Source organism: Cyprinodon variegatus, unplaced genomic scaffold (assembly GCF_000732505.1).
Source record: "Cyprinodon variegatus isolate N-32 unplaced genomic scaffold, C_variegatus-1.0 Scaffold86, whole genome shotgun sequence".
Lineage (NCBI taxonomy): Eukaryota > Metazoa > Chordata > Actinopteri > Cyprinodontiformes > Cyprinodontidae > Cyprinodon > Cyprinodon variegatus.
The window spans coordinates 65,416-76,046 of record NW_015150539.1 but is presented as its reverse complement, the minus strand read 5'-3'; positions in this window follow the sequence as shown (position 1 = coordinate 76,046).

Below are 10,631 nucleotides of genomic sequence, written 5' to 3'. Positions count from 1 at the left end.
TTCTAGAAATGGCCGACCAACAATAATTTCTAAAGATAATCCTAGCCTGATCATTGGAAATGCAGCATCAATGAGCGCCACTGACATTGCCCGCATCAACAAACTTTACGGATGCTGTGAGTAAAACTAATAAGCTTATATTTTCTTGTAACATTTTTAGCAGCTCATATTGTTTTTGTTTTTCTCTCACATAAATGAAGGAATCAGCCTCCAGAAACTTCACCTTGCCAGCGATATTCCTGACCTGCTCTGATCTTCTCCTCACACAGAATCTAAGCGTAAAGTTTTAGCTGCTTGATTGAAGTGGTGTTATATTTTATTCTGTTAACGTTAAACCACATATGGGTTTCTATTGGTGAAGGTTTTTCTCATCAAAACATTTTTTGGGAGCTGGGGTTGGATTTGAGGGATGGTGTTTGGGATTATATATTTTCTAGATTTTTTTTCTAAAAAGAAAAATGGTTCAGTTAGTCAACCTGTAATAAAAGAAGTGGGATGGGCCGGGGATTCGGATACCAGTCTCGGTACTTGCCCCACACTGGAAAAAAGTCTAAGACAACAGCATTCTTGATGAACCAAACATCAATATTTTTTGAAGCCTTGTTTTTTGTGAACATGTGTCTGCCTAAGCCATATTAAAGTAGATTTTGTCTCATCTAAAAGGGAAAAAATGGGTTGTTATAATTACAATCTTATTGCAATCACTCACTAGTTACTATTCAAATTATATAGTCTAATAATTAGGTAAACACTGAGCAATGTACAGATACATATTGTTCATTAAATCCAATCAAACACAAAGATTTTAATTCATTACAATTCAATATTTACACCTTAGTCCTATTTACCAAATAATGTCTCCAAGTTAAATTTGTCATTAAAATCAGTAAAACATTTTATAAGGAAAACCTGTCAATTGTATTTAGTCACTGACTTTGCAACATACCTCTACACAATAATGTAGAGACAGTGGAAGATAATTGTCTGATAAAGATAACAAAACTCTCATACACTGTAAGCATGTGAGCATAAGACAGGACAGACACACATAAAAAAAACAACGTGGGCTGTTTCAGCAGATCTACTGTATTAAAGTCCAATCCAATTTTATTGTTAAGTACATTAATACAACCACAGCTGGCCAAAGCGCTGTACAGAAAAATAAAAAAATAAAACAGTACAGATAAAAACAGAAGAGCTAAAACCTGGGTAAATATAACATTCACAATCAAATAAATAAAATTGGGTAAAACATAAAAGGAATAAAAGATAAAAAAAAAAGATTTAAAAAATAAAAAAATAAAGCACATTGTCTCACTGGGTGTTAATAGCCAAAGTGAAACTCAGAGAAGAGGCTTGTCTGATGTGCTGAGACAGGTCATTAAGGAGCTTTAGAGGTGCAACAGCAGGAGCAGCTGAGCAGCTGACCTGAGAGAACAAGCAGGGTAAGGATAATGAAAGTAGACTTAGACTTAGACAACTTCCTTGTCATTTTGTGTAGTCCCTTCTCTTCATCTCATTGATATTGTGTGCATGTTTTGACATACATGCATCTCAGAAGATTTTGATAGGGCTGAAACAATTAATTGGAATAATCATGATTAATCAATTATTGAAATGATCGTCAACAGATTTAGTAATGTATTAATCATTTACTGGAGTGTAGAGACTGTAAAACATTGCTTTAGCTGACAGAGCAACCCACTTAGAGCAGAAACTTTTTTTCAGCATTATTTTTATTGTCATTACACTGTCACAAGTAAAGAGCAACGAAATGAACTCTCTGTATTTTAAATTTAAGATTAAAAACACTTTTTCATCTGTCAGTATGCTCTATCCATATTTTCTAATTTGTTTATTTACCCACACATATGCACTAAAACATAACCCATACATATCTGCCAAAATTGAAATTGAAATAGATAAATTTGACCTAAACTTAGTGTCATTTCTTTCTTAGATATGTTTATAGATGTTTCCAAAAGCATCCTACAACCCAAAACTGACAAAATTCAGACACAAGTATATACAAGTTAAAAACGCTAATACAGTAATTAGAAGAAATAAATTATCTGAAGACTGATAATTCCATTATGTAGTTGCTTGCTTTTAATTTCACATTAATTAATCTTAGAAATAACAGTTTCTAAGATTAACATTTGCTGCAGTAACAACGAAAGATTAAAAAAAAAATTATCTGCAGGTAAAAAGCAAACAGCAGGGGGTGCTGTTGTCCGATTTAAAAGCAGGACAGAATCTAGCAAGGCTGTTCTTGCCCCTTCGGTTTTGTCCTAAGACGACTTTAGAGCGTCCCACAATAGTTGAAAACCTCTGCATTAGGTAATATGGAACTTCATTTTTCTTTTCATTAAAGCTTCAGATACTGCAATCTGCTGTGTTGCAGAGACTCCTGTGCAACATTACAACATTGGGGAGTGTTGGCCTAGTGGTTAGAGCACTGCTCTGAGAAAGGTTGCAAGTACCCAGGGTTCCTGAACAAGACCCTTAACCAACACTGCTCCCTGGGCGCCACACAATGGCAGCCCACTGCTCCCCAAGGGGATGGGTCAATTGCAGAGAGTGAATTTCCCCATTGTGGGACAGTAAAAGGGATTTACATTTACAATTTACAACATTGTCATGGTATAGGGTTACAACTAATGATATTTTTTCTAATTGAATAATTTGTTGAGTATTCCCCCAAATCAATTGATTTTTTTATTGGATAGTAAACGGTTCCTTGAAGAGGATTTTTTTTACAGAATTTAGAACTGTAACAGAAGCTGAAACTAAAAATTATCCACTATTGATGGATGAAAACGTTTTTTTTTATTTTGAATGCAAAATGTTTTAATTTTTATGTGTAAGTACTGCTTTAACTGTGTTGCTCTGTCAGAAAAATCTCCTATATCCTTCTAAAGACTCTATACTCCATTAGTTGATGATTATTTCAGTAATCAATTTATCACAATAATTGTTTTCGTCCTACGAAGGAATGCAGATTTTTGCACTGTCAGAGGCTGCAAATGGCCCACTGGACAGTGCATATACATAACATACTGCATCTACATTAAATTCAGTAGACATGTCTGATTTAACATTAGAAGGTCAAAGGGACCAAATGTATTTGTTTAAAGCTAATATTCTAACTCGGGTGTAAATCATGCTATTTTTCTCTAATTGGGATTTGTTGAAATTCTTGTGCAGAAACCTGACCTGAACGAAAGATGATGTTAGTAATGTTATAGAGGGGAAAAAAAAAGTATTTCTATGGACAGGTCATTGAGAAGGAAACAATTCCTGATATTTACACTTTTAGTATCAGAACAGATTTTTTCCCCCACTCTTCTTTACAAGAGGTCGACAGTTTTCTTCGTTCTATTTCTTGCAGATTTATTGTTGATGCACAAATTCAAGGAGACATTATTTAGATATTACAGCAAGAAAATATACTAATACAAAATGTATGTCATATATAGTGAAGTGAGTGACAATAAAAATACCCAATTCAATAAAGCTACGAAATATGGTGACATCCTTATTGGTGTGAACACTTTAGCCTTCTGCATCGTTAGAATCTACTTGGCACTGCCATGACACCTCCTTTATATAGTGTATTTGCCACATGTGTACTTTAGCAATCATCACAGGACATTGTGTATTGTGATTTTTCATGCACTGATAGTTTACCTGGTACTTAGGGTTAAACTATCAATTTTCCCTTGGTCAGGTATGGGATGTATGATGAAGTTTTTTCTATTTTGCATTCTTGGCTCCAAAATGTGAATGAGCCAGCTGTCAGGAGGCTCTAAGCCTTGGACCCAAAATTCAACAGACACAGCTGGAAGAGTTTAACAGACTTTATTAAAGCTACAGTGTGTAACTTTTAGCGACATCTAGCGGTCAGACTGCAGACTGCAGCAACATGAACATCTCCCCCCCACCGCTTCTCCCCCCCAACAGTACGGCGAGTGTTACGGGACAAAATGTCTTCCACGACGTCCGCATCACCTACCTTCTCAAGTGATGAGGTTTGTTTACATAGATAATTTTACAGATAGTATTTCATTAGTCTGTGTAGGGTATAGATTTCATGTAGACTTAAGATAATAAATATACCCGTTATTTTTTCTACATCGTTGTGACGTTTTGGCGATCTCACAATCGCTAGTTTGTTGGCTCTGCGCTGCCGTAGCGCAAAGATGTCTGCCTCCATGGCTGCGAGACCCGCTCCTATGTAATTATAAATAACGAATTCTAAGGCAACACAAATATTAAGGTTAAGAGGCTGAGCTCGTAGATGATGATAAATAACATAGTTATGTATAATATATTACATTTCTGACTGTATATCCCTGTAATTATTACACACTGTAGCTTTAAGCAAGCAGCGTGAAACGGCGCTTCAGCAGGGGCAGATTACACGGATCCTCTGGTTCAAAGTTCAGTCCGATCCCAGAAGGAGGGGAGGAATCCGCGGTGGAGACAGTCCTCTGCTGCAGGCGGGCGCAGCCCCCGAAGCGCAGTGAGGAGAGTGGCGCTGAAGCCAAATGGCGCCGAGGAGCAGGTGTTGCCAGAAAGGGAGATCCAAGCCAAAGTCGAAACAGAACCAAGTTTGTTTACCAGGGGATCTGAGAGCCGATGAGGTACTGATGAGGGAGTCCAAGCCGTGGTCGGGAAAACAGTCCAGGTTCGGTAAGCCAGTTGCATCCAATACAGGGGCGAAGCAAAACTCAGGATCCACAAGACAGAAACAGGTCACCAACAGAATAATCAGAAAAGTAGAATAATCAGCTAGAATAATCTGGCACTGGAAGCTTGAAACCAAACAGTATATATAGGGGCTGGAACCAGGTGGAAGGGATAAGAAATGATGAGAGAACAGGCAGAGCTAAACAGGTGGGTGGAATAAGCAATCAAGCCACAAGTGCCAGGACCATGACACCAGCTCACTGGCAAACTCCATCAGGAAGTCCATGCCTGATAAAGTATATGTGCATTTAGAACTGCAGTGTCAGTCGTGTTGTAAAACACAGGGACCCCATCGCGGTGTTCCTTGGGACACAGTGTACTCTCACACCATCTCACACCACTCAATGAAAAGGATAAGCTATTTGGTATTAGGTAGCTCACAACATAACACCTAAAGTGTTAATACCAAGAATTAAAAAAAAATCCTAGCACTAAGTGTAATGAATTCTCTGCAATCCAGAGTTTGCTTGGCTGATGGAATGGACGCTCCTGGCAAATCTTGGTACCTGCTTATTCTTTCAGGATCATGTTGGGACTGGTGCCTATCTCCTGCAGTCTATGGATGAGAGGCGGGGTACACCATACAGTAGACAGGTCGCCAATATGCCGCAGGGCAATACAGACACAGAGAAATACAACCATACACACACCCACTCACATCTAAGGAAAATTTATAAAAGCCAATTAACCTAACAGTCATGTTTTCAGACTGTGGGATGAACCCGGAGTACCCAGAGGGAACCCACATAGGCACAGGGAGAACATGCAAACTCCAAGCAGAAAGAACCTGGACCAGGATCAAACCCTTGATGCAAGGCAACAGTGCTACAAACCCTGGAGCCAGTTTCACAATGAATTTATTGGAAGTAATAATAACAATAAATAGTAAGATTTGATTTCCTCAAAACGCTTTTGAAGTTTGTGGGGACATTTATTAGACATGCTATTGCTGTTATAATCATCCATTGTAGTTGAATAAAGAAAAAATGTTAATAAGAGTGGGTTGAAGTTTACATTATGCAATTGGCCAATATGTTTTCACATTATATCCCATGATTAAGAAAACCGATTATTTAAAATAGCCTTTTTTTTTTAGGTTTATCTGGTCATCTTAAATATTTACATGTGCCAAAGATACATATCTCAGAAAGAGTGGACGCAGATAGTTAGCTTTATCAGTTAGTGGTTTCTACATCCTAATTTATCTAGAACGCTGAAGTCATTGCAACACTTCCTCTGTTCTTAACAGGAAGTTAAGATCCTCTTTACTGGAAGTTGAGATCAGGATTATATTTAAGCATTGAGCCTCTGCTTAAACACATATTGAAAACTACAATTAGAAAAAACTTTCAGGTAAAGGTCATAACAGTATCTTGCCCTCTTATCATGAATGCTTCTTAGCAGAGTGATAGTCCGGGACTGATCCAAAGCAATAATTATCATTTATTAATTTCAATCAATGCATAAATTAATACTATTTGAGTGTTGTCTAATTATAGTACTGAATTAAATTAAATAAAAAACAGGTAGGAGAGGAAAATAGGTTGCAAAAATAATTCAAAATTATTATTAATGTTTTTTTTACCCTAAGAAAAATATTCCCACATTGAAAGTATAGATGTATGCAATATTTTGGATTTGATGAGTCGTATCTCTCAAGATACTTTGATGATTTGAGGTATAAATAAAGCCATAATCATAGCATAGTTGAAATATGTAAAGCTCCATTTAAGGGGAGAAATGCATGTAATATGCTTTAGGACTTTATATTACTTGTACCCTTTTTAAATTTGATTATGCAGCTTTTTACTAAATTGTCATAAAGCATTCTAATGATGAAACGACCTAAAGGCTTGTTTCTTAATGAACATTTGGAGCTGTGTCCTGAAAATATCAAAAAGACAAAAGCCAGCAATTCAGTTGATAAAGGATGCATAATAAATATAAATTTGAGACAGTTTTTTGCACACTATGAAGGCAATAACGATGTCTGGAGCAGACCCTAGATTTAGACTCTAATAGATCTGTTTTTCATCTTTGAAGCAGGTACTGCATAACGGCAGAAAAGTACCAACTTGTGTCTTTTTATAATTTATCGTAATCATGGATGCCTTTTTTTCTGTTTTACACAGAAGGATTTATATTTTAATGAACAAAAAAGCATGCAGTGGGTAATCTTGCTTGATTGTTGTATATGTTTGAAATCAATATCAAAGTTTTATTTATCTCAGGGTTGTGATAGTTTAGTCTGATTGTTATGACCTAAGCTTATTCAATGACATTACTCTACCTGTTTATATTATAATGTCATTCGCAATTCCCAGTTCTCTAAATGCTTCCTATTGTGACTTCATTTGTAAATGTGTGCTACTGTTCACCATGAATAGATTTCTATCAATAAACGTATAACTTAAGATCAAAGACAAGCTGTCTCAATACTCTCCTTAAGACTTAAAGTCTGTCAAATGATTCACAGCATTATATCACCTGTACCAAGGCCAATCTGATTGGTGAATTATTATGTTGTGCTTATAAGGTACTTGTCAATGTAAGGGGTTGGTTGATGACCCAAATGCAGAGATGAGTACTTGCAGGTTTAATAAAATAAAGGGCAACAGAAACAAAATCCAAGAGCAAAATACTAGAAACCAAAAACCAGGGGGAAAACCCACACGAGGAGCCAAACAATGACAGAGCAACAAAACAACAAGATAACAGCAATGAGGAAGTGCAAAGGTGGTGTATATATTGGAGACAGATCAAAGAATGGGCTAATGAGCTTATATAGAGCAGGTGTGAAAAAAGAAGGAAGCCAAGGGGAATGGAAAAAGGCACAAGGGGGCAACAGAGAGCAACTAAAGAAATACAGAACTGCATAAAAATAACACAAAATGGAAAATAAACCAATGAACAAGAAAACACGTAATAACATAAGTCAAAGTGAAAACTTTGAAAAGAAACTCAAAAAAGAAGTACACAAGGGGAGAAACATAACAGTACCAAGATAATAGACTAATTAGTCTTATTGGTTTTGTAGTTATGGCTAAAAATGTTGTCACCTGAGATTTTTGGCAGAATTAAAAACCTAATTTTATAGTTTAATGTAAAACTCCAAAAATTGTTCCAGTAAAAGTAATTGGTACTCTCTAATTAATATTTGGTTGTATCCCTTTGGAGAAAACATATTTAATCACTTTGAACTTCAAATACTTGGCTGGAGGTACTGTGCTGTCTTTTTTTATTTTCTCATCTTTTCAGCAGACAGCTGAATGACGAGTTTTACCAATAACGCCATTTTCTCAGCAAGATTTTTAATTACTCATAAACCTACTACTCTAGGTTTTTATGTTTCTTTTTCAGTAGTGGAGTCCTCCTGGATTCCCTGCTTTATAATTTCAGCTGATTGAAATGTCGATAGATAGTTCTTTCAAATACTAATCTAACCTCAAGGTGCAGGACAGCTTGGGTATCTGTTTTCAACTCCATTGGAACGGTACGTTAAGGATATCCTGTGTGACAGTCTTTCATCAACTCCTCTGTTTTGTCCAAATCCAGGGGGATTAGCTACAGTGGGATGATGGGACCAGAGATAATTTCAGAGAAACTCTACACTACATCAAGATTTTTGAGGATGGACTTGTAACCTTGAGAATGTGGATAATTTCACAGTTTTGGCACTGAAATCCTCAGATAATTGCTGTTCTCCATACAAAGTGTGTCACACAGAAATCAATACAAATATAGTGTTAACTTCTCCTTTATCTCATTTCAAATGTGATTGTTTTGCTGCCCACACCCGTTTCTTACTATGGGTGAGTTTAAATGAAAATCCCATGTTTGAAACAGTTGTTCACCCTCAATTTTGTAATAATATATAATAACAATTTTTCTGTTAATATATATTGAATTGGCTTTATCCTCTTTTTTTGTTTTTCTCAGGCACACAAAAGAAATATACATGTGTAAAACTACATGTAATTATAACAATTTTCTTGGAAAAATACTTCCTTTTATTGAAAATCGTAGGGTTACTTGCATTTTTGGCCATGACTACTAATTTGAATTATCTCTAAAGCTTAATTTAAAATGCAATCGGACATTTGATCCAGAAGAGGGCAGAATTCTCCTCTTCATCAGAGAGAGTGCAGAACAATAAATTCAAGTCATATGAAGCCTATCCCAAACAGCAAAATGTTATTATAATATCATTTTATTATATCAGGATAAATCATTTATTCTATTTATTTATTGATTTTTATTCTTAATTTTTACAAGACAACAATTATCAAAAATTATCAATACTCACTTTAATATAATTGAGACAGAGACATGCTTACAGCGATCAGTGCTGAGGCTTTTCCCAAATGACAAGTTGTCACAAAAAGTACAAAATCATGATTAAATTACCATAAATCCTCTAATATTGGCCTGTATTCCATTAGCGGCCGGGTCTCTAACAATGGCCAGTCTCACTGTCGGTGGAGGTAAATAATGGCCGGACTCGTATACAGGCTGGGCTATAATAAGAACCAACGATGTTCTGGGCAGTCCTCAACAACTTGTGATAGTAACATACAGGTACCACAGGGGGGCAATGTTTGGTAATGACTCCAAACCATTAGCATGGGAAGTCCCATCCTTACACAGAGATCGTAGTGGCCTTACACAATCGTTCTGATCTGAAAGACAAATGTGATCACCGGTAGGTCTGGTCGTAACCAGGCAGCATTGAAATGACAGAATTTCGTTGGCTTTCGTTGTTCTGAATTTCCCTTGAAATATATGATACTCATAGCCTACTTCCACTTAGCCTGCCTCAAATAAAACTTCGCTGTGATGGCAGAACAGCGAAATTTTGTTTCGCCAGTCAGTTTGGCCAAGATTCCATTCTGTGTCTTTTTTTTTCTTTTCTTGTATTGCTGTGCAGAAAAATTGCAGCCACTAGAAGAAGTCTGAATAACGTTCTGTATACCGTTATGGTAACTGTACTTCTTCAATAAATTAACCTAGTATTTTATAGGTTCAAAGAGACAAAATTTCGTTTTTATTCATTTCATTGGTAGTCTGTTTTGATCAAATAGAGGCCTGCCTCTAATTCTGGCCTCCTTCCAATAATGGCCTGGACCAAGATGTACCTGAGTGAATTTGGTACACCCAGGGGCATTTCCTTGACCAAGGAACATCGGTGCTGAGTCCACACCTTCATAGAGGAATCTCATTAAATTTTTCTGGGAAAAAAGAATCTTTCCCAGTTTTCTGGCATGTTGTCTGAAGCCAAAAATGCCATATGTACAACCCGATGTATGTAACCAACTAGAGCTATCATTTGATTTAACCGCATAATATTATATACACAGATTGTAAAAAGAAAATATTGTAACTTTTGGATTACACAAAGACAAAGGGTGAAAACAACTTTAAGTTAAGGAAAGATCAAATAAAAACGTACTGGCTCTTATTGTTTTCTTACACCCTGCATGCAACATAAAAATATAGACCAATAAACTACATATAAAAGCTAAATTACACTTTTCTATTTTTGATTTCTAGCCTAACCATGTTGACGATGAAAGAAAAAGAGTAAATATTAAAATAAAAGTTTAAGGCAGACTAATATAGATTATTTTCCTTTTAACTACACTGAATGCAACAATAAAGGTGCATTCACAGTGAAGGTGTTGTAGGTGTCAAAGCATCTGCTATACATACAAAGTTTATGGGAGATAGAGATAGAGGTCCTGCGGCTCAGCATCGGTAGCAGTTCATCTGAGCGGATGGGAGTCCGAGCATCCTGGTGTCCCAGCATCGAACTGTCCCAATTTGACGCTAGAGATCAGAATTCTGAAACTCTGCAGCTTGGCCTGGAGCATCAACCAAGC